The following is a 24,425-nucleotide window of genomic DNA, read 5'->3' as shown; positions in this document are numbered from 1 at the left end:
AACTCTGTAGTCAAATAAATACTTGCTCTATCACTTTCCTTCTGGAATTTTCTATTTGCTTGAAGAGACATATCTAGCACAACTAGTAAGCATTTGCCTGGCATGTATTTCATGAAGCATTGAGGAAGTTACAGTTACTGTTAGGTCTTTGGCTAAACCATCAGCTATACACAGCATGTTTATGCAGCACCGTATGTTTACATGTATCAGAATGAATAAAAGCTAGTTTGGTTTTCCCAAGCTGACACTGTTTTTCCATTTCACAAAAAGACTCCTAAGCAAATGATTATAAACTTTCATTGGTTATCTTTCACAGCTCTCAATGAGATACAGCAACCTGATTACTTTAATTCCCTCATTATTTCCTAGTAGGATGCAATAGGATTTTTTCTAAACACTGTTTATGATAGATGCATAATGTAGATGAGGAAGTTACTCAGAAGCTATGAACTTTAAAGCCTTTCCCCATTGAGTATATTAATGTCTTCACAATAAAGAAAAAGAATAAACCTGCCTTATCTTGTTCTCTTTAAGTGTTTTTTTTTGAAATTAGGAAACATGTTTAAATCAAAGATACAAATGGAGGAAAAAGATGTAAAACCTATCAAGATAAAATTGAACCACAAGAAAGAAATAGAAAGTTGGAAAACTAACAAAAATGACAAGCAGAGACTCCTAATTTCTAATTTCAAATTTCAGACATTTACTAAAAAATTAGTGGATAAATATTGCTACTGTTTCCCAGGATTTTTCCAAAGCAAAGTAATATTTAAAAGTATTTTAAAATGAAAAAGAGAAACAAAGAACAGCTTTTTATTTATTCCATCAAAGAATAAAGAAAAAATTCTAACTCCGTAATTTCTCAATATACATAAAATTTTAGAACATGCTTATCATTCAATGATTAATTCTCATAAGAACATGTTTTTCACGTTTGAGTATGGTCTGTGGCACACAACTTTATTTGTACTGCATACATATATAATATGCAGATCTTACTCAAAGATTGTTATAAAATTCAGAGCCATTTTCTATCATGTTGGCCTGCCTGACATTATCACTCTAGATCATTCTTCCCTCTCCAAATTTCAGGAAGCAATAAAATACTATGTAATATAATCTGTCATAAAAAAGCCCAGATGGTTTGAACTAGGAATTAAAGTATGCAGTTTTGAAGAGACATAATATATGATTTTATGTCTAGAATACATTCAAGCTACAGATTTACTATGTGTTTTAACCCAGAAGAGTTTTTTTTTATAAAACCCTCTTATGCTTTTAATTAAAGGTATATTTTCAATCAAAAGCATCAGCACTTTACATATGAATCTAAAATGAAAACTGACATTAGAAGCTATATTAAGGTGGTTTAGCTTTCAGGCAGAATTATGAGCAGTAATTGGTAGAATGGAGTTTCTCTTCCTGGAGATTTTGCTAGAATACTTCAGTAATTTTAAAGAGGACATTGGCAACAATAAGTATAAATCTCCTCTGTTAACCTAGATTAAATATCCATTTGCCCTGGGTTCCATATAAAATGAATCTCAGTTGGAGAGTTCCTTCTGCCTGTGACTCATCACTGTCAGGAGCCCTACAAATAGGGAGTCTGACCCATCTGAATCTGTCAGCACATAAACTCTAATTGCAAAAGCTGATTTGCAATAGTTGATGAGCTGAAATCTTCTTAGGCAAACAATATATAGTGTGAGCTTTTGCAAGAATAAAACATTATCTTTATCTGACATATTGCATTAAATTTGCAAATAAACACAAAGAAGAAAAACCAGAGTCTCACCTCTAGAGAAGTTGCTTGAACAATGACTGTCCCATAGGTAAATATATATTTCATAATTTCCCTAGATACATAGGGAATACTAGTACATGCAATACTACCAGCTGATATAGGGAAAAAAACATAACTCTTACAGTACAGGTTCTAATCTTCCACTCTAAGTTCTGCCACCTATTAAAAGGTATAGTTATTTATCACTGTGGACCCCAGTTTGCCAATTTCTACTGTGAATATGATGTTACCTTAAAAACAAGATTGTACAAAGGGCTAAATGGAAGCAATATCATATAAGTACATCACATGTTATAATGTCATATCAGCTCATTAGACAATAAATAAATGCATAGAAAAGAACTTTTCAAAAGAAAAGCTATTATTGTAAAAAAGGAAAAACTAAAAGTTTATCCAAAAAGTGGCACACACAAGTAATTTTCTACTCTTTTGTTCTGTTTTATTGATTTATATTTTTGGAGGCAGGTCTTATTATGAGCTTAACACTTCATTCATGTAGGCCTGGTGGTCTCCAATCCACAGCATTGTTCCTACCTTAGCTTCCTGAATGCCAACAGATCTGGCTTCCACATTCAACATTACATTGGTCAGGATTTGGCTAATCACACTGGCTGAGATAATCTTGCCATGCTGTGATTTAACTGGGTAAGATGGTTAGACCCAGGTACTCAAACTAAAGAGAAGCCAGCTTAGGCTGGAATCATGATGTAACAATACATGATCTGAAGGTTGAAAAGAATTTGAGAAGAAAACTGAATACAGGGAAGATCCAAATGGAGGACAATAAAACAGATAATAGTCATGAGATACGTGCTGTACTTTAGAAACTCAAATCTGTGATAGGCAAGTAGTTGTGCAAGACTTGCACTGATTTCATTCTTAAAAGACTTGTCGGTGGTGGTATTTTATCTTATTCTCAGTGGTAATAAAAAATAAATGGAGGGTTTTAAACATGTTAAGTATAGTCAAGCATATGTTCTAAAAAGACCACTGTAGTTAAATAAGAAGGCTGCCTAAAGAAACAGATATTTGAACATTTGGCCATTACTCTAGATCAACATTTAGGACCTAGTTCTTCACTCTGGATATTGCTCTTTTAATTCCATAGCCTTACCATGACCTTACGCTATTTCTAAAGCAATAACTGAGAACTTAACTAAACCATATATAATTTATTGTCTGTCTCTGAGATCTTAGGCAACATATGGGCATTTGATCTGAAGAGCTAAAATTTTATCAAGGTCAAAAAAATTTTCAGTGGATGGTGCTATTCAAATATAGTAGTTAACATGTTCATTATTATATATTAAAATGTGTTGTCCTCAGCGGTTCTATATATGTCATATTCAATACAACTATCAAAAGTTTTTTCTAAGAGTTGTTCTAAGGTTGTAGAGAACATTTGAATATAACTAGATCTGTCTGTTACCAATTAGTTCCCCTTAATGTCTTTAGAACTGCAAATGAAATGAAGTGAAATGGTACACAGGTTAACCAATGGAATTTGATTACATTTTTATGTTGAGCAATGAATGAAGTGAATCTCTTCAACAAAAATTGAATTTTCCTACTTCTGCAGAAGTTATATTTTTATCTATTACAAATATAAAATAGAACACAAAATTGTTTCACATCTGCTTTATCAGTTTTACATGAGTTATATATAAACTGATTTCCTGCAAAAAGCTACTAAAAACTAAGGCATTAAAGGATATATTTGCAAAAATATCCTTTAATGCATTGCTATATGAGAATTAACTATAAAATTGTATCACAAAGAAAAATGGGGACCAAAGTTAAATAAGATCAGCAATGAATTATTTTATGCAAATGATAAATGATAAGTACTTTATCATAAATTTTATTTTCATCTATTGCTCCTCATGTTTACCTGTCTTATAAATTTACCTAAAGAATGCTAATATTTATTAGTGTATGATTTTTACAAAAAATAAAGTAGTTGTTTCATGTGGATGCATTTTGGTGGAAATTCATTACTCATGACTACATAAATAATAATGATACTCAAGTAAGTAGTTTACATCATGCAAATATGCTAACTTCTGGTAGTTATTAGGGTTACAGTCACGGATCCTACAAAAGTAGTGGCTTTCAGGAGTTTTTATTATTATAAAATTCTGGAATTAATTATTATTATTAACAACAACAAATAAAGCACTTACATTTTGTTAGAAAATTAATACTACTTAAAATGCTTCTATTTAGAATTTTCATGTGTTGCCTAATTTGATCTTCATAATTAAGGAATAGAAAATGCTACAATTTTGTATAGGTTAAATTTTGAGCTTTAATGAATAAGCAATAAGACAGCACATGGGCTAGAGGTACATATAAAAGAAGTGTCTTCAAGTCATTTGACTTCCATCTGGCTAAAATTTGTCATATATACACATTCTGTTAGAAAAATATATGTTACTGCCATTATCAGGAAATAGTTGTAAAATATATGCAAACTCCTGATATTTATGTTGTGAATGCTACCCTATAAGTTGTGACCAACTGATATCCACAATTATATGAAATAAAAGAAGAAAGAAAAATAAAGAAAGGAAGGAAGGAGGGAGGGAGGGAAGGAAGGAAGGAGGGAAGGAAAAAAGGAAGGAAGGAAGGAAGGAAGGAAGGAAAAAAGGAAGGAAGGAAGGAAGAAAAGAAAGAAAGAAAGAAAGAAAGAAAGAAAGAAAAAAGGAAAGAGAAAAGAAATAAAATGAAATGAAATGACCCTGCCTGGTATACATTGGAAAAATCATCTGCAAATGTTAATCTTAGTTTCTAAAAATATATCAGAAATTTCTAGAGACATAAATGGAGGAAAGCTGGAAAGAAACTAACAGATTGGCACAAAAATAGGGGTGAAAGAGAAAAAGAAAAGAAGGAAGAGGAAAAAGCCAGCAAAGAAAGAAGAAAAATGAAAAGGAACTGAAAAACATTACTCTGCTGTTCACCAGGAGCCCCAAACTGTGCATATCACTGCCAGCCTGCAGTCCAGGTCGAGCTGGACCTGAGGCCGACCTTAGCCCGGGTGTGTGAGGTGTGTGAGCATGGGGCTGGAGTCTTCCACTAGTAAGTTCTGTAAGTCACTTGGCAGCCACACACTCCTTCGCCTGTGTCTCTCAGCGTCTCTCTCCCCATTGCTCTGCTGCTTTTAGACCACCATGCACTCAAGTCAAAATGGATCAAAGTCTAAATATTAAAACAGAAACACTAAATCTATTGGATAAAGTAGGTAGAAATCTTGAAGACATAAGTTCAGGCAAAAAGTTCATGAATGAAATCTAGACTGCTCTGAAAATAATTCAAAGAATCAAAAACTGGACTCTCATTTTATTAAAGAGCTTTGTACATCAAAAAATTGCCATAAGAGCAAAAAGACAACCACAGAGTGTAAATAATTTTTGGCCCTCAGACAAAGGATTTTTACCGGAAAACAGAGAATTTAAAAAGAAAGAAAGAAAACCCAATCCCACATTCAAAGACCCAATCTAAAAATGGGTTTCTGAGTTACATACACACTTCTCAGATGAAAACATATAAATGACAATACATGAAAAAATGTTCAGCATCATTGGTTATTTGAGAAATACAAATTAAACAACATTGATATCTGTCTCACTGAAGAAAAACTAGCTATCATCAAGAATCAACCAATAACAAATGATAGAAGGGAATTAGGAAGCATTCTCCACTGCTGGTAAGAGGACCGACCGGTGCAACGTACACGGAAATTAGTTTACAGATTTTACAAAAATCTAACACTAGAGCTCCCGTTTAATCCAGCTTCTCCCTTTTGAGTATCTTCCCTGACGAATTAAAAACTTCACACCATGATGATATAAGTGAACTCATGTTTACAGCAGCACAACTTTTAATAACTACATCTTGGAAAAAACCCAGATGTCCATCAACCAAGGAATGACTACAACAAATGTGGTATTTTTATACAATGGACGTCTACTCAGACATAAACAAAGGTAAACTTGAAACTTTTATAGATAAATGAATGCAAATTGAGAACATTCGCATAAGTGAAAAAAATCAGACTTACATGGATAAACATGGTATTGTTTCACTGGTGTGAGAAACCGAAAGAGTAAATAAGGTCTAAAACATACAGTAGATACTGTGAAATGAAAAGAAATTGTTCAAAAAGAAAAGGATCTAGGATGAGGAAAATAGGAAAAGTGGAAGGGAAAAGAGAAAAATGGAAGTCAGTCAATTAGTGCCTCTTACATCTTTGAAAAGGAACATTTTTGCAATATTGACTCCAGAAATTTTAATGCCCATGGCCTATACTCTGAACAAATACTTTAAAGACAACAATATGCATTCTGTTAACCATGGTTATTCTTCTGTTAATTTGTTATGAAATTTTGTTTTCTTTTTTCCCATAAAATACAAAAAAGAAATATCTTATGAAATTTATGAGAATCTTGAAATCCTCCTGAAAACCTCAAGATCAAGAAATGACATAGGGGCTGGGGATTTAGCTCAGCGGCATAAGCACCTGCCTTGCAAGCAGGCAGTCATGAGTTTGATCCTGGGTACCGATTAAAAAAAAAAAAAAAAAAAAAAAAAGAAGTGACATGAATCTGTATCCCTACCTCATGATGAAAATGTTCACTATGTATTGCAAAAATGGTACCAAAATTTTTAAATAAACTTACATATCTTATAGGAATTTATATTATTTACAAAACATTTTGTATGAACAACCTCAAAATTGAGTTTTCTCTTGATAGCTATTCACCAGACTAACTATCTGGTCACACATAATGAAACTGAAATATGGCCTTTTGTGTTCATATTTTATTTCTACTGCACTAAACTCCAGCTGTTTCTAACACTAGATAAACTTCTGGAGCAAAGCATTCTATCACTGTATCAAAATGTAGGGGTGTCTTAATAAGGAAAAATTACGTAAGTATTGAATAACATGTTGCTGTAGTCAGGGGCTGTACACAGAGAACAACTAGGATTAGGACATGGAGTTTATAATATTTTTATAATGGTCACTGGAAGTTAACACAGAAAATGCAGGAAATCTATCTGCAACACCAAAGACATAGATTACTTAGTCAAGAGCCTAAACCCTACAGCAATGTGCCACATGAGTCCAGATAAAAACCCAGAGCTCATGACAATGCCTCCCAGGAGTCCAACTGGAAGGCCAGAGCCCACGAGAAGGACTCACGCCAGTCTTTTTTACACATCCGTGCCGGGAGGACCCAAGGGTCAGCGGTGGAAGCCAGAAAGTCTATGCCAGCAGGAAAAAGGAGCTGTGCTAGCGGGATGAGCGTTCTACGCTGGAGCCAAGAAGTCATACTCACAACAAAGACCAGGACTAACCTGAAAGGCACAGCCATTCTCAGCGACACGGAGGCCCCGAGCTCCTCCGATGACAAGCATAGTCAGGTACATGCCAGGAAGCAGCTTGAGGAGTTCATCCTGGAGACCAAGCAGCACATGCCTTCCCCTCCAGAGGCAGGAAGCAATGCTTGATGTGAAGACCAAAGCTTCTCCAGAACCAACAGCTCAGACAGCAACTCATAGGAGAACCCACAATGCCTCCATACAACAATGCAATAACGCTTCAATCCTCAACACCTCCCTTCTTCTCCACTTATTTATCCTGCAAGTTTCCTCAGGTGGGGCATCTTTGCCCAGTGCCATGCTGATGTAATCCAGCTGGCGTTAAATTGACCACCAGTTCTTAATCCATAACACATGTCTAACAAAGCGAAATAAATGATTGGGAAACAGGTATTTTAAGACATGTTCCCATGATTTTGCTATGGTTTATGTCATAGTATTTATCACCTTACAATTCTACCCCTGTTAATAATGTTTCTTTGTAAAATATCTTCATAAGCACGGAGTAACAATTATGGTCAATGAAATGAAAATGTAAGTTTAAATGCATGAAAATTAAAGGGTCAAATTCCTAATTTCTAATGTGAGAAAAAATAAATGAACTATCTTGAAGAGATGGTACATTTTCAATTCAGTAAACACTTGGAGAATAGCATTAAATTAATTTTAGATATGAATAAGCTAAGTGAGATGATTATTTCAAGGTCATAGGCTGAGTCCAATTAAGAATCCAAAACACTTGATTCCAGAGTTTGTGCCATTAGACAACTAAATTCCCTTGTCCCAATGGTTAATTTTGTGATATTAATGATTCTAAGTGAAAGAAGGAAACTTGGCATATTAAAACAAACTGAGGGAGTTCACAGAGTTTACTATTATTTTGGCATTTGATTGCCTACACTATGAGGAGCAGAACAGCATTAAAAGAGTGAAATTCAAAATACTGCCTATGTAATGTATATTTATTTTACCTCAGGAAGTGTTTTCTATTAATAACATACTGCTTCCTATTTGCATATTTGGTAAAATATTTCTATTTATATTGAACTTCACCAGTTCACAGTCACTGTATTTAAAATAGTCCAAGAGTTCAGAGTAATGTCTATTATTTAGGGGGTGCTACTATCTTGAATTATTGAAAGATTTTAAGAAATATCAATAATGTATGCTTACATATATACATTATATGTATAAATGTATAATGTATAAATTATATGTATAAATGTAAAATTAATTGTATAAATATATAATATATAATGTAAATGTATGCATAAATTATATGTATTAATGTAAAATGTATAAAGAAAATGTAAGTAAAACAATGTATATATTTATCACAGATGTAGATACAAAATGAAATGTGATGAAAACATTAATTCTTTAGCACACAAGTTTTATCAAAGAATGGCATACTAGGGTTAAAATGGAGAAAAAATGCTATTTTCTTATTTTTCTAAGTAACTATGGCACAAGGCAGAGTTCTGAAACCTCTTTTTATATTATTTCAAAACTAAATCTTAATTATAAATAGACTTCATTGAAGTCTTTCTTAAGTGAATAAAAAATAAACAATTCTAATATGGAAATAACCAAGAATAGAAATTTTGTAACCACTGGCTTTGATTTGTAATGAATTGTTTTATTATAATAAAACACTTAAAATGGAATACTTACAAAATGATAAATTATCTTGGTTACTTATAAATATGCTACTAAATTTATACCTGGAAAATAAATTTCTATGTGTATAAAGATAAACATAGATATTAAAATTGTTAATATATATAAAATTATGGATATATAAAATTGTGGATGAATACACAAATAACCGCACCACTCTGTGAAACATCTATGCTGCATCTATGATAAGCATGAATATTTATATTCATTTGTGAACCAATGGCAAATTGTGAACAGTGATGCTTCTGTAAAGCTTAATTTTTTGCAATTAAAATGAGCAATAGATCAACATCATAATCGGAATCTAATGTTAAATTATGTAAACTGTGATTTTAAATACACTAAATGGTTAGTAGATAAATATAAATCCATATGCTAGAGATGCAATACAAAATGATGTTCTTTTTCATCCTGACCTGTATATTTACCTACATACTATCATTGTTATGGCTGAAGTTTCATGATTATATTTATTTTTTCATATTCTATTTTAATCATTGATTTTATTCTCATACTATCAAAGGATATACTAAAAGTAAAGTAGCAGTGCTTTAGCTTAATAATAAATATTCCAAATAGAATTGATTGATTAATCTAAAACATCAGGATTCTAGGGTTACAGATGGAATCACCCACTTAATATGGGCAATACAATGCATATTAATGATTCCTGAATCTTCCCAGGTATACCTTTTACATTAAAAATGATTTAAACTGTACCATGGAAGAGAGAGGGAAGAAACAATAACATATTATAGAAGATGTGAAATTTTCAGCTCTCAATATTTATCTGATGTCACATCCAACAGAATCAATAAGTCATGGATTTATGTGATCAAGTAAATTGCTAGAAACAAATTTCACATTAACAAGCTAAACATGGCTATTAACAGAAATCAGGGTCTACAGTAATCAGCTCTGTGGAGCTAATTAATCACAGCTCCGTTGTGAAGCTTCTGTGAGACAAGAATGATAGCATAAAGCACAAATGGTACATTTCATACAATTTGTCCTCCTATCTCCTATGCGGTGAACATGAGATTGACAAGGCTATAGTGGCTGTGATCAACAGTCCTCTAGCTTGTTTTATAGAGGATATTCTGGAAATCTACAGAGGAATGCATTGTTACATTATTTATCTTCCATCAGAATCACAAAATTTGTATAATATCTGATTTTTACCATAAAGCAGAGGAAAAACAAAACATCAAGTGTGGGCAATAATGAAATAGCCTCTGTACATGCTAAGATTGTACCAGTGAGGTAAGGCCATACATATCCTGTAACTCCAGCATAGACCTCACAAGATTTTATTATCCAGGGAGCAAACAGTAGTGAACTTCATAAACAAAATATTTCATCCACCTACACAAACCCATTTGTACAGTAATGGTTAACACATCATGCACTTTGATTTAAAATGTGATATGAAACAGGAGGGATAAAGGATGGAAGGTAGTGGAATGGCATAAAAAGAATCAAGTTCTATCAGGTACGGTCACAAATTCCATATGCAGAATGTGATTATGGATACTTAAAATGTACCAATACACTTATGTAATTAAAAATTAATGTGACAAACTCATTTTTAAACAAAAACCACAAATATTTACTTGAATTTTTCAAAATAAGAGGCACATTATATCAACACATTGCTGAAATAAACTTTTAAAAACTCATAAGTTTAGAGAATTCATCATAAGTTCAACAAAATTTCTAACATTTTGTCTTTTCAGTAAAATGAATCAGTGCCAAATTTCTGCTTCCAAAAAAGACCAATTCCTTATTTTCTTAATTTACAAATCTTCACTAGTGTGTGGTAACATTCTGCACTGTCTAATTTTTAGTTTGGAACTTTGCTTACTAGCAGCTAACGTGGTATGAACGGAAGTGCAGATCGCTTCTCCATATCTACCAGTGAATTGTCGACAGAGGGCAGGGGATCAAAGAGGATGGGCATACAGGGAGAGGGGAGAGGACCGGAGCAGAGGAGAGGACAAAAGGACAAAAGGAGACCTAAGAAAGAGAGGAGTGGAGTGAGAGGGGGAAAAGGGGGAGGGGAGGATAGGGAAGGAGAAGAATGAGGAAACATATGAGCTATTAAGTGTTCTAGAAGTTCTGGAAGTAGATTAGAAGAAAAAATCTTTGATAGACAATTAGCTAAAAATTTTCTTCTCTGAAGGTTGTCTTTTCACTCTGCTGATGATATATTCTGCCATACAAATTTTTTTTTGATAGGATGAGATCCCAGTTGTTGATTCTTTGTATTATTTTCTTGTGATGGGGGTTTTATTCATGAAATCTTTGCCTAACCTATGTCTTCAAGTGTTCTGTCACCAATTTGCTGTCATCCTTGTGCAGGGGCCATGCCAACTGCCTCTGTATCATTCCAGTTGTGGTATACGTGCTGCCACAGTGAGCACTGTGTTAATATTTAGATCTTTGATTCATTTCAGTCTTAGTTTAGTGCATAGTGATAGACATGGGTCTAATTTTAGTGTTTGCCATGTGGGAAGCCAGTGTTCAGCACCACTTATTTAAGAGGCTGCCTTCTTCCACTGAATGTGTTTGGTTTCTTTATCAAAAACAAGCTGACTGACTTTGGAGCCATTTCTGCATCCCCTACTCTGTTCTGGTGATCCTTGGATCTGTCCCCCCACACACACACCCTGAACTACAATATTGTTTTTATCACTTTACATTGTAGTATAATTTTGTTAGGGATTGTAATATATCCTGCCTTGCCTTAATTGCAAAAGAATATTTCTGCTATTCTAGATCTCTTTTGGCTCCAAGTCAACTTTAGGAATGTTTTTATCTAATTGTGTGAAGTACACAAATGATACTTTGATTGGGTTTGCACTAAATCTGTACAATTTTGGAAGTATGGCCAATTTTCACAATGTTTATCCTTCCCATCCATGAGCAAGATGTATATTTCCATTTTCTGAGATCCTTTTTGATCTCTCTTTTCAGAATATTGTAATTTTGAATTTATTACTTTCTTTCTTAGATTGATTCCTAAGCATTTCATCTTTTTGGATGATGCTCTGAAAGGTGTAAATTCTCTAATTTCTTTCTCAGTAGGTTTTTTGTTAGTGTACTATTGATTTTTGAGTGTTAATTTTGAATTTAGGTGTACTACTGATTTTGATCATTAAATCCAGAAGTCTTCCGGTAGAGGTTTTGGAGTCTTCTATGTAGAGTATCATGTCATCTGAAAGTAGTAATAATTTAACTTCTTCCTTTCTTGTATTTTATTCCTTTTCTTTTTCCTGTCCAGCCAGAACATATAAAGAATCAAAAAAAAAAAAAAATCAGAGCCCCCAAATTTAAGGCCAAAATCCAAAGATACACACTTCTCACACTTCTCAATGAATAAATAGAAATGGTAAAAAAAATTTTTTTTAAATGTTCAACATCATTGTTTAATAGGTAAATAAAAATTAAACCAATGCTGAGATTCCATCTCACTCCAGAAACAATGGATATCATCAAGAAATCAACCCATAACAAGTGCTGGAAGGGATGTGAGGGAAAAGGAAGTCTTCTTCATTATTAGTGGGAGTGCAAACTTGTGGAAAGTATGTGGAAATCAGTATAGAGATTTTACAAAAATCTAACACTAGAAGTCAGATTTACCCAGCTTCTGAGCATCTTCCATGTAAGTATCTTCTGAGTATCTTCTATGAAGAATGAGAAATATCATACCTCAGTGATAACTGTTTACAGCAGCACAGGTTTTTTTGTTTTATTTTTGCATTGCTTTTCTATCACTGTATTAAAATGTAGGAGTGTCATTAATAAGGAAAGATTACAAAAGCATTGAATAACATCTAACAAGGTGAAATAAATGACTGGAAAAATAGGTATTTTATGACATGTTCCCATAATTTTGTTATGGTTTATGTCATACTATTTATCACTTTTTAATTCTTCTCCTGTAAATAATTATTCTTTGAAAATATTTTCATAAGCACAGAGAAAAATTATGGTCAATGGAATGAAAATATAAGTTTAAATGCAGGAAAATTAAAGGGTCAAATTCCTAATTTCTCATATGAATAAAAAGAAAATGAACTATCTTGAAGAGTTGGTACGCTTTCAACTCAGTAAACACTTGGAGAATAGCATTAAATTGATTTTAGATATGATTAAGCCTACTTATAAGTGAGGTGATTTTTTCAAGGTCATAGGCTGAGCCCAATTAAGAGTAGCAGAACAGCATTAAAAGAGGGAAATTCAAAATACTGACCCTGTAATGTATATTTGTTTTACCTCAGGAAGTGTTTTCTATTAATAACATACTGCTTCCCATTTGCTTATTTGGTAAAATATTTCTATTTATATTTAATTTCACCAGTTCACAGTCACCATATTTAAAATAGTCAAAGAATTCAGAGTAATGGCTGTTATTTAGGGGGTTTTACTATCTTGAATTGTTGCAAGATTTTAAGAAATACTATAATCACTATGAAAATCTGTGATATTTTTCAAAACCAAAAAAAAAACAAACAAACAAAAAAACCAAACATACTAATAGAATTAGAGGTCTCATTTAGCACAGCTATTTTCCCTTCTGGGTATCTTCAGAGAATGAAAAACAGCACACTACAGTGGTATATGCTCAACCATGTTTATCACAGCACTGTTTTAAATAGCTAAATCTTGGAAACTACCAAATGCCCAATCAACCAAGGGATGGGTAAGGAAGATGTGGCTTTTGCATACAATGATATAGTACTCAATTTCAAGTAGAATAAGTTTGAGATACTTCTAGGTAAGTGGGTTCAACTTGATAGCATACTTTTAAGTGAAATAAATTGAACTCATGTGTAAACCTATATGTGCATTGTCTCTCTAGTATGAGAGACTGAAACAGTAAACAAGGACCAAAATATACAATATTAAAATGAGATGAAAGAGGAACTAGGGAGGAGTGAATGGGAAAGAAAGGAAGGGAAAAGGAAAAACTGATAAAATGGAAACAAAGCTTTGTAAATAAGGAGAGAAAGAGGGATGGAAGGAAGGAGAGGGGTTTAGGAAAAATGGTAATCAAAATATACCAGGTAGAGGTACAAATTCCCTATTATTAAAATGATACATATGTATGTTTAAAATATACAAATAATTTTAATTAAAGTTTGAAAAAAACTTTGAAAGTCTTCTTTTCCAAAATTTAATTTTGTTTTATAAGTTAATTGTGCATAATGCAGAAATAAATTTTACCAGGTATACCATGTTTTATAACCTTAAGTACTGTAAATGTTGTAACAGGTCCAAATTTTATAATTCATAAAGATTCTTCTGTTGTTCAGATTTAACAACTCAGGATTAAATAAGTTAAAACATTTTCTAATCCACTCATCATTTTAGTTTTCATTCTTCAATTTCATTTAACATTATAAAAAAAAGAGACCAAATCAAACCTGGTACTCTTCTAAATAATGCTTGGAAAAAATTAACATTCCAATTTGCATCTTCCTAAGATTAAATCAGTCATGCTATTTGTTGCATTAATTTAACGATATTTTCTTGATATCTCATTTTTTCTGCTGTTCTGGGACCAAACTTCTTACATTCTCCTGTAAATGAAATTTGGTGAAATTCTGTTAAGATTTTGAGACTTCAAAGGTGTGAGAAATGTAGTTACATAGACTCTGCATCAAAGGAAGAAACAACATACCCATTCAATAACAACTGCCTGATTCATACATGTATTTTCAAAATCTGTTTGAATTAAGAGAAAAAATACACTACCATCTCTTAGTCCCAAACATATTTATGGTAATATTTAATGTGATAAAATGATACTGTCACTTTTCAATTCATTAATTAGAAAATGTTCCTCTGTGAGGATTTGAACAGCCAACTAAATCAAGACAACAGAGGAGAATGTTCACAGAAGCCCAGCAGGCACTTTGCACTTTTCCATTAAACATTCCATATGCATCCATCAAGTCATTACAATACTCCACATATCTATCAACCTTTGCTAGGCTATCACACACCAGCAAGCACCCTAAGACGATTCTTATGAAATATTCATAAACATCTTCAAGCTACAAATTCCTCTCATTCAAGATAATATTTAATGGCAACATTTCCCCTAAGAAGTTAGTGAGAACTTTTCTCTAATAATAATTGAGCTTGGATATATAAGTGCCCTATGATTTCACTGTGCATTCTGGTTGAGAATAAATTCAAAACCATTTCACATTCAGCATTCTTTGTTTAGGGGCTTTAGGCAATGTGCTCTTGTAATCTGATAAAAAGTCAATTTGGATGAAGAGTGATTTAACTGTAATGACCATATCCAAAGCAGTGGTTGATTTTTACCATACTTTGCAGGGAGAATATCAAGTGATATTTTTTACCCTTTAGTCAAGTTGAATTCTGGACAGCTAAATTGGAAAGCCTGAATTTTCCAATTAGTGTGCCTGATTGACTAAGAGGAAAAGCTGACTGAAAGACTCTCCAAATAAATGAGAAATCTTGTCCAAATGGAGAGCATGTCTTGTAACCACTCAATCAGTTTCCATGAGAGAGGGGATAAGATAAATTATAAAATAGTTACAAGCATTTTCGGTCATCTGTTGAGAGATCTGGTTAAATTTTTATATCTCCAAAATATTTTACTTGTGGAATTTTTAAGATTTCAGTAGAAACAAAAATATGGTATAATGCGCACTCACTACTCACTGGACTTCACTGGTTCTTTTTTTCTTTCACGCAATCCTTTTACTGGTATGCATGTTTTTCATTCTAACAATTTGAAAATAATTTAAAAGCTTCTTTCTTTTGTTGTAAAGAATCATAAATGAAGCCATAGTGGTTCTAATGTCTTAGAGAAATCATCTTAAAAGATTATCAACACTAGAAAATTTAGAACCATACAGCAAGGAGTGCTAGGTTTGGAATGATAGCCTTAGCTTTCACATATAAATGTGTGACACTGGTTTTTATAACCTCTCAAATTCTGGACATTCAGTTACAAAATTGTAGAGCTGTGACAATCACCATCTACAGAGGAATTTGTGTGAGCAGAAGGAGTGTTCATGGGAGATAAAATATCAGAGGAAGTCTAGTCTTACACAGGTATCATTCAACTAACTGTGTTTTTTTAAAAAATATTCATCTAAAGTAGGAAGTATGATTAATTAGAATTAATCATAATCATAATGTGAAATAATAAAAATGAACATGTATCCAACATTTGCAAATGGGTAATATGAAGGCAACACTACTGTTATACTGGTATTATAAGGCATAAAATAAAAAGTTTAAAAGGGGATAAAATCTTAACTACTGATTCACAATATTTAAATAATAGTCTAAGATTCAAATTTCAGAAATTAAAGTGGTAAAGATGGGACTTTAACTGATCATTTTTAATACTCATGGAATGTGAAGTAGGAATTTATCATAAGTACAAATAAACATCTGATCCCAGTGTAAACTGAAGGCCATTCTTGTGATCGTTATGTAGAATTCAAATATCTGTAGTTACTTCTTCCCACTCCCAGCCCCATCAATCAGACACTATATTCATAACACATCTTTCCTATACTAAAGAAAAGAAATTAGTATTTACTTAGTATGAGTTATTGTTATTAAAAGGAAACTTTAAACAAAGTAAGCTTGAGAGTTATTTGAACACTCAAGGATTAAAAAACCCATATAACTCATAAAGCTAAGTTCAGAGAAGTAGATACACTTCAGCACCACGAAAAGCAGGCTCAGAGCTGTAAGCAAAACAAAGCAGTTGTTTAATTGGTTGCAAACTGACATTTGCTTTATCTGGGTATAGTCCCTGTTTTCTAAGTGAAGTTGTGATAACTCGGACCCCGGTATAAAATCCAAGAAAGCAAGAAATTAAAATTTGGGAAGCAAAGGCTTTATTAGGTAAAATCCAGGCCTGGTGATGAGTCAATTTGGAGACTGTGCACCTCACAGCTAAAAGTCAGGACTTTTTATCTTGTAAATCCACAAACAGCTGCTGGTCACACAATGTAAGGAGGGGATAGGGTGTGATGCACTACAAAGCAAAAAACGGCAATTGCAAGTCTCCCTGCATACTAGCAAGTTTAGATAAGAAGAAATCTTGTTTTTCTTAGCAAAGAATAGAAAAGTCTAACAGCAATTAACAACCTTAGTTACCCTACTCGAGCACCACAACTATTCTATTTGTAGAGGGCAACAATGGTTAACGTGTCAATTAGGTAAGATTTTACAATTCTTTACAGAGGAGAGCATTGATTAACATATCAATCCTTTGCCCAGAGGGAAAGGAAAACACACATTTACAGTAAGGCAAAGTTACAGGTATTACTATGATACAAACGAAGCTATTTTTGTGAAGAATGTACAATCTAATGCAATCTAATGCAATTAACACAATTTGTGACGGGCTACCGGGTAGGGTTAGGGAAGACCCGGGTTGTCAGGAGCTATTACCTCAGGCCTAAAACTTAACCTAGTTAGATTTGAAAGGAGAAGGGGAGGGGAAGCAGTAGGTGGGCTTATACAGAACAGACCTTAGTCTGCGATAGTTAGGGGGGGCTTAGGTTATAACAAAGTGTATCTACCTGTTTGTATCCAACAAGAACACAAATATTGTGAACAAGGAAAAAGTAAAACAGTGTAAATATTTAGTAAGCGATGTCAGTATTTTTTAAAAATCTTAATGCAAAACATTTTTATATATTGTTTTGCAATTATGACATAAATTAAGAGGATTATAGCCAGTTTTACTTTGTTTTCAATGCAGAGTGTTCTGCTCTTGTCTCTAAAATACTTTAATGCTGACTTAATATAAAGCACTTCCATTCAGTTTTATTAAGAATGATATTTAGTAACAACTTCAAAATAATGTAAACTAGTTGGAAAATTTTAGAAGCAAAATTACTTTATTAATGCCAACAAGAAACTTTGATTTTATTAGAATCATTTGATATAATTAGGAACCTATAGTTTTCTATGTCTTTGGTTTATTTCAAACTAATCCACAATCTTCAAAACATGTTGAAAGCATTAAACTGCAAATTTTAAAACATATAGACTCTGTGAGCACAGATATGGACTATATGAACACTTAAGAAGCACAGAAGGGTTGATGTGCTTCAAATTGTTATCTATTCTATTCTATGTAGAAACCAAAACAATCCTTTCAGGCACTTCACATGTGTGGGAGTGGAAGGTTAGGTGACTCCTCCCGAAAGAATCACACCAACTTCCTAGGAAGGATTTCTAAGGAAGGGAAAAGAGGTGAAAACAGATTGGGGGTGTGGGTGGGAGGTGGTGGCTGGGGGGAAGCGGAGAGTAAAGGAGCACAAATGGGAAGAAAAGGGGACAGTAATGCTTGCCGTAAACTAATTAGGTGGAAGTCAGTTTTATTTAATTTGACCAGACAAGAAAACAACAACAAAAAAAGTTTTGTTTTGCTTTTAAAACTAATTCCAGTTAAAGTAAAGGTATTCTTGGGCACATTAAATTTATATAATTGAGCCTAAATTCTGATGTATCACCAAGTGAGGCATGCATGGTGGTGCACACCTATAATCCCAGCACTTGGGAGGTTGAGGCAGAGATGCATGTCAGCCTAGCCAGTCTACATAGTGAGATCCTGTCTCAACAAACAAACAACAGCCCAGAAAAACAAAAAAGGAATGGGGAAGATATCAAGAAAAATATTCTGTTCTTTTGGAACAGAATAAATATGCTTGATATCTCAAATGTTTAACATCCATAATATCACAAATTATTCATTATAAACTATTACGAAAGGCAAAGATACTGTTTTAGAATAGTTATTAATTTGAATACAAAAACAATGCAAGTGAGCGTGACAGGTTTTCAACTGTAAGAATTCTTCCCATGTAATATGCAATAACCCAAACATAATTAAATTTATTCCACAGCTGCATAAAAATGTTTTTGTAAACATTACATAAAATATTTGATAATGGAATTTTATACACTTATGAAAAATAAGTACATTAGTTCTTCACTGAAAGGTAGGGGTAACAAATTTAAGATTCTAATATAAAGTAATTAAAAATAAAAGAAATTTAAAATTATAACTTATAATAATATAAAAATAAACATGATTTTCTTGGAAGAACTTACTGTTAGCTTTTTCATAATTATAAATATCAGGCTAAATTTTAACTTGCTGCTAACAGCATATCTTGGTAGATTGCAGAGCTTTAATTTTTCCAAATTTTTCAATATTAATTTTATATAAAATGTGAAATTATGCCAATATGATTGGCACTATGCAGTTCAGGTGACACTGAGCTCACTTTGTAGCCCAGGCTTTTGTTGAACTTGCAACAATCCTCCTGTCTCAGCCTGCTGAGTGCTGGGATTACAAGTGTGCACCACACCCAGTTTGAGCTAGGTGATTTAATGATGTTCTTGGAACTATATATGACACTTCAAATTTCAAAAAATATTTAAACTTTATATTAGAAGTTTATATTATACTATCTCTGTATAACATAGTTCTAATGCCTAAAATATTTGCCATATTATACAACTCCACAACTCGATAAAAAGTATATGCTTAATGAAATACTAAGGATTATAAAATCATAAGCATGTACTAATCAGATAACTCATTTTTAATTTATTTGTATTTAAAAATTGAACTTACACTTGTTTTTAACCTTGTCCATTCTATTTGTATCTTATTCCAACCCTAAATAAGTGAACACTCCAGTGCTCTTAATTCAGACAGTCAAATTTTGCTACGTGGTAACAATGTAACTTTAACATTGTTAACTAACTAACTTTTCGAAAAAACTAAAATCTTGAGATGAACATATTTCCTGCAACACTTTCATAGAATAAACATTTTACTATCATTGGTTCAGTTTTGGACGTTTTAGTAAGGTGTCACAGTTCCCCATCATTAAATTTCGCATCCCTTTTTCTTTAGAACATTATGTAGTTTTAAGAGTTTATTACTCATCTTCATTAAGAATTTAGTATGCTTACATTTTTAGGTTTAACCCTCAGAATACTATATCAATTGAGATAATTTTATAATCAAGGTAGAAATTTTGGAACAGAACAAACTAAAGAAAACCAAAACCCTAAGATTTTTAGAGTGGTTAGTACCACAGTCACATAAGCATCAGATAGAAGGAAAAACTTACACCAGAGTTTGTTTCTCCCATTCTTGGATACAGCAAATGTTATGTTTCTTTATCTAAAATAAGTTACTTGCTAAATACAGAGGCCATACAGAAAGGAGCTTGTGAGGATGAGGAAGACTATGAACAGCAGCAAAAAATGAAAATTCCCAACCAAAGCCAGGAGTAATTGGACAAGACAAGTCAAATGTAAAAGATAGATCAGTATTGAAACAGTACACCATATATACCATAATAGACGTCTACTTTGGTCAGGTCAAATAATTTTTAAAAAGTAATTATATGCCTAGAATGTGTTTATTTTTTATTTAGAGCTTGTTTTAAAATTACACATAAAGATAATCAGACTACTTCTTAAATATAAATTAATTTTAAGGGGCTAATAAAGATTTCTTGCTATTTTCTTTCTTTTCTTCCTTCCATCCTTCCTTCCTGTCTGACTCTTCCTTCCTCCTCCCTCTCCCTGCGCTTCTTTACTGCCTGCTTTTATTAATTGATGCTACAACATTTACTTGGGGAAAATAAAATGTTCAGCATATTTCTTATACTTTGATGAACTTATATAATTATATGAGAATTATTTATATCAACTATATTATAATAAGATGTATGTAAAAGTCAACCTTTCCAAAACATAATGTCACCTGCTATACAGTTCAACAACATAATTAAATTAGATAATCTAATTATCATGTTGGTAAAACCTAGACATGACTTCTGAATTATGCAGCTAATTTGTGAGAAACTTTTAAGATTTGTAGGCACACTTTCATTTGGCTTGAAGCCATGAAAAATACTTTAATATTAACAATGGAATGTTAGGGGCTGGGGATTTAGTTCAGCCCCACAAAGCCTGCCTGGCAATAATGAAGTCATGAGTTTGATGCCAAATCTGATAGCAATGTGGAACAATGATGATATAGACTAAACTACTTTAATTTATGGCTGAATTTATATTTTAGAAAATACCTTTGGTAGATTTAATAATATTTGGTAAAATCATTTAGAAAAAAAAGCCAGTGAAAAGTGAAAAGTATTGTAATAAAAGCAGCAGATTTAGTTTTTAAATGCATGAGACAGTTCTTTGCTGATCTTGGGTTCCATTTGGTACTGACCATGCTTCCTGTGACACAGACAGCAGCTCTGGAATCCTGTATTTCCATAGTATGGAAGCGCTAGTCTTTGTAACTGCTTGTAAGCATTGACTATGACGTGCCTAATTAAATTATACAATGGACAAACGTTAATTTTTGTAACAAGATAACATTTGCTTTATATTTTTGTTCATAATGGGTCTTCAAATATTATCTTAAGGAAAAAAAGAAGCAAATTTGCTTCCATATACAGAATCATACCCCCAAAACATAATTAAGTGATGCTGATTAAACATATGCATTCATCTGAAATACTCGTACAATATTACTTCATGAAATCTAGCTTCCTTCATATCAGGGAAAATGCATCAAAGGTTGTAGTTAGAACTTTCTTTTCTTTCATATTATAGACAGTTGAATTAGATGGAAATGCTATTAGGCAGGCAGACAGGGTTAGGCCATTGAAGGAGTCAGTACAGAAAAAGAGAACATATCAAAACTGTGGCTGGAGGTACATATGAAGAAGATTACAGTCACAAAGGCCAGATTTATATACTTTCCTAGGGGTAAAATGGATACTTTAGATTATTGTCACCACCCTTTTGAGATTTCCCACATAAATGATCCATTATTTCACAAGGGTAGACCATCCACTCCCACTCACTAAGACTAAGACTGAGACTAAAACTAAAGACAAGGCTACAGACTACTGACTAAGGATAATGACATCATCCATATTCCCTTGGTACTATTGAATTCATATTAGCCAAATGGGTATTCTTGTAATCTTATCGGTTGATAACAGTTTTGACCCATGTTGTACCTACCTCATGATTTTGTTCTACAAAACTTTCTTAGAGTAGACTCATCAGCAAGCCATTAGGGATCTCTCCTATCTTTCAGGGATATCCATATTCCCCAATAAATTTCCCTCTGCTAACCTTAGAATTCATTATTGGACTTTGGAAAACACAAGCATTGCACATCTGATATCAGAAGGCTGGGAGTTAGTTTTCCCCTGTATCAATAGCATCTTCCTCGCCTTCTATATTACCTCAGTCTCTCTGCCACATCACACAGGAAGCTATAACGGTGTGCTCAGATATAACATCATTACACATAGACACGCTTTGTGCTTTATCTTTAAAAAATGTGACTTGTTTTTATCAGAATAGGGATTGAAACCAGGGCTTCATACATTCTAGGAAAGTGCTCTACCCCTGAGGAACATCCCTTGCCCTGATTTCTGTGTATAAATGCATTGTTATACTAAGTACCACATAGTTTTCATCCATATTAAATGCATGCATCCATATTTTAATTTGGGAAATAAAAATAAATTAATTTTGAGTTTAATCATTTCTAAAATTCTTTCCAATAAAACATTAATTGTTTGTATCAGTGCAATAAAGAAAACAATCATCCTTTGAGTGTATATCATAGGTAAAAATAAATGTTTTCAGGGTGAAATGCTGGAGTGATCAACCTTGAGGTATAGTTCACAAAGGACAAGAATGTAAACATTTCATGGGAATTAGTCTTCAAAATACTGAAATTTTTCTAGGCATTAATTTTACTTACTTAAACAGATGATTTAAAGTTCACTTAATTGTCCTTGTATTGACTATCACCAATAGCTATACATATTTTCACATAAATGTTTTAAGTTTAATCCATTTTGTGAATTAATGCAAGTTTTAAATTTAAACAATATGAAGGTTTTGTTTCTTAAATAGCCCCATTATTGAAGGACGTAATCTATATTTTGAGAGAAGAAGCACATCAGAATTGTTTCTTACTTCTCTTTGATCCCTAGGCTCTTTGCAAAGGCTTGTCTGTCTAAGGACAATTGATGGGGTTAAGTGGAGGTGAATCATACACTGGCTACACAGTGTACGACAGTGTGTGCACGTCAAGGTAGAGCATTAAAAGGGCTTTGTCTTTCATGCTTCTTACCATGTTAAAATATGCATCTTATCTGATGAAAAATAAAAAGAATTTCCTTGTAGTAAGTAACAAATTATTTGGTTCTGAGGTTATAAAAACTGCCATTGTAAGTTTAAAATATGTATGAGACTACTTCAAAAATATTTATTAATATCTTCCTATATAAAAGTACTAGAAATGTGATACGCATCAACTCTTTTATAAAATAGCAGTAACATTTATGGTTTTGATGTACATTTTCTCTATGCATGAATGGCATAACTGAGATACATATGTGTGTGTATGCCAGGTGTGGTGGTAAGCCTCCACCACTGTAGGAGGCTTAGGCAGAAAGATCACAAGTGAAGCTCACAGTAGGCAATTTTGCAACCCAGGGAAACTCTGTCGCAAAGTAAAGTGTAAAAAGTACTGAGCTGGTTGCTTAGTGGGGAGGGACTGGCTCTTGTTTGCCAGACTGTGTGCTGGAAGGGGTTAGAGTCTGGCTGTCCTCCTGCTGAAGGCGAACTGTGCATGACACTGGATCTCAGGGAGGGCTTCATTCTTGGTGAAACCTTGTTCTCACCACAGAGGGACAGCCAGACCCAAGGCTTTTCCCAAGGGTCAGCGCCATTCACAGACTGAGGTAGGGAGAGAACAAAAGTTCACCAAGAAGCAAGCCTTCCCTATTGAACCAGCACCATGTTCAGGCCACTGTCTCTGTGGGGACAGCCAGACCCAAGCCTTTCCCTGTGAGTCAGAACCATTCAAATTCAGTTTTGAAAAATAGTTTAGTACCTGTTTCACAGCTAAAATAAGATTAATGTTTCTCTTTAGTTGCTGAGCTGCAGGCTTCTAAATCAAATGTTAATTTAGAATTATGATTAACAATTATAATCTACAAAGAAATCAACTGTCCCCTACCTTCTAAAAGTCCATTACCTTTGGAATTTCATCCCCCAAAGTATTTGACAGACAAATGAAGCAAGTTGAACAGTAATTATGCTGTAAAATCATGCCTAAGCCACGTTTTCTTTCTCTTTCCTATATGAATGTGAGGTAATAGATTCAGTATTAACAAATTCTCCCCAAATCTCTTGGACAATCCACATAAAACAGACATGGCAAGAATGGAATTTAAAACACTAAAGAGAGGATTCACTATCTCTCCTGGATAGCGATAATGCTAAGTTTTTTGAAGATGCTCTATAGAATCTTTTGTTAAATATGTTCACAAGTCATAAAGGAAAATGCTCAGGGAAAATGGTGCTAGGTTCTTCATAAGTGTGCCCCACTCCAGATAAAGCGCTAAATCACTAATTTATAGACATGTCAAAAGTATCATAAGGTAAATATTCTCTGAAATATATACAAAGA

General features: G+C 33.1%; 1 protein-coding gene and 1 non-coding gene across 12 annotated transcripts in view; both read right to left on the bottom strand.

Moving 5' to 3' along the window:
• Naaladl2 (N-acetylated alpha-linked acidic dipeptidase like 2) overlaps positions 1-24,425 on the bottom strand; it is a 1,233,816-nt gene that overhangs the window by 461,906 nt on the left and 747,485 nt on the right. The gene's annotated exons all lie outside the window — the stretch shown is intronic.
• Positions 11,188-11,295, bottom strand: LOC134471252 (U6 spliceosomal RNA). The gene has a single exon (XR_010040539.1). It is a non-coding gene; the product is annotated as a U6 spliceosomal RNA (small nuclear RNA).

Source organism: Cavia porcellus, unplaced genomic scaffold (assembly GCF_034190915.1).
Source record: "Cavia porcellus strain 051 isolate PalLab524CR breed Dunkin Hartley unplaced genomic scaffold, mCavPor4.1 scaffold_17, whole genome shotgun sequence".
NCBI lineage: Eukaryota > Metazoa > Chordata > Mammalia > Rodentia > Caviidae > Cavia > Cavia porcellus.
This window is presented reverse-complemented; position numbering and strand designations above follow the sequence as displayed.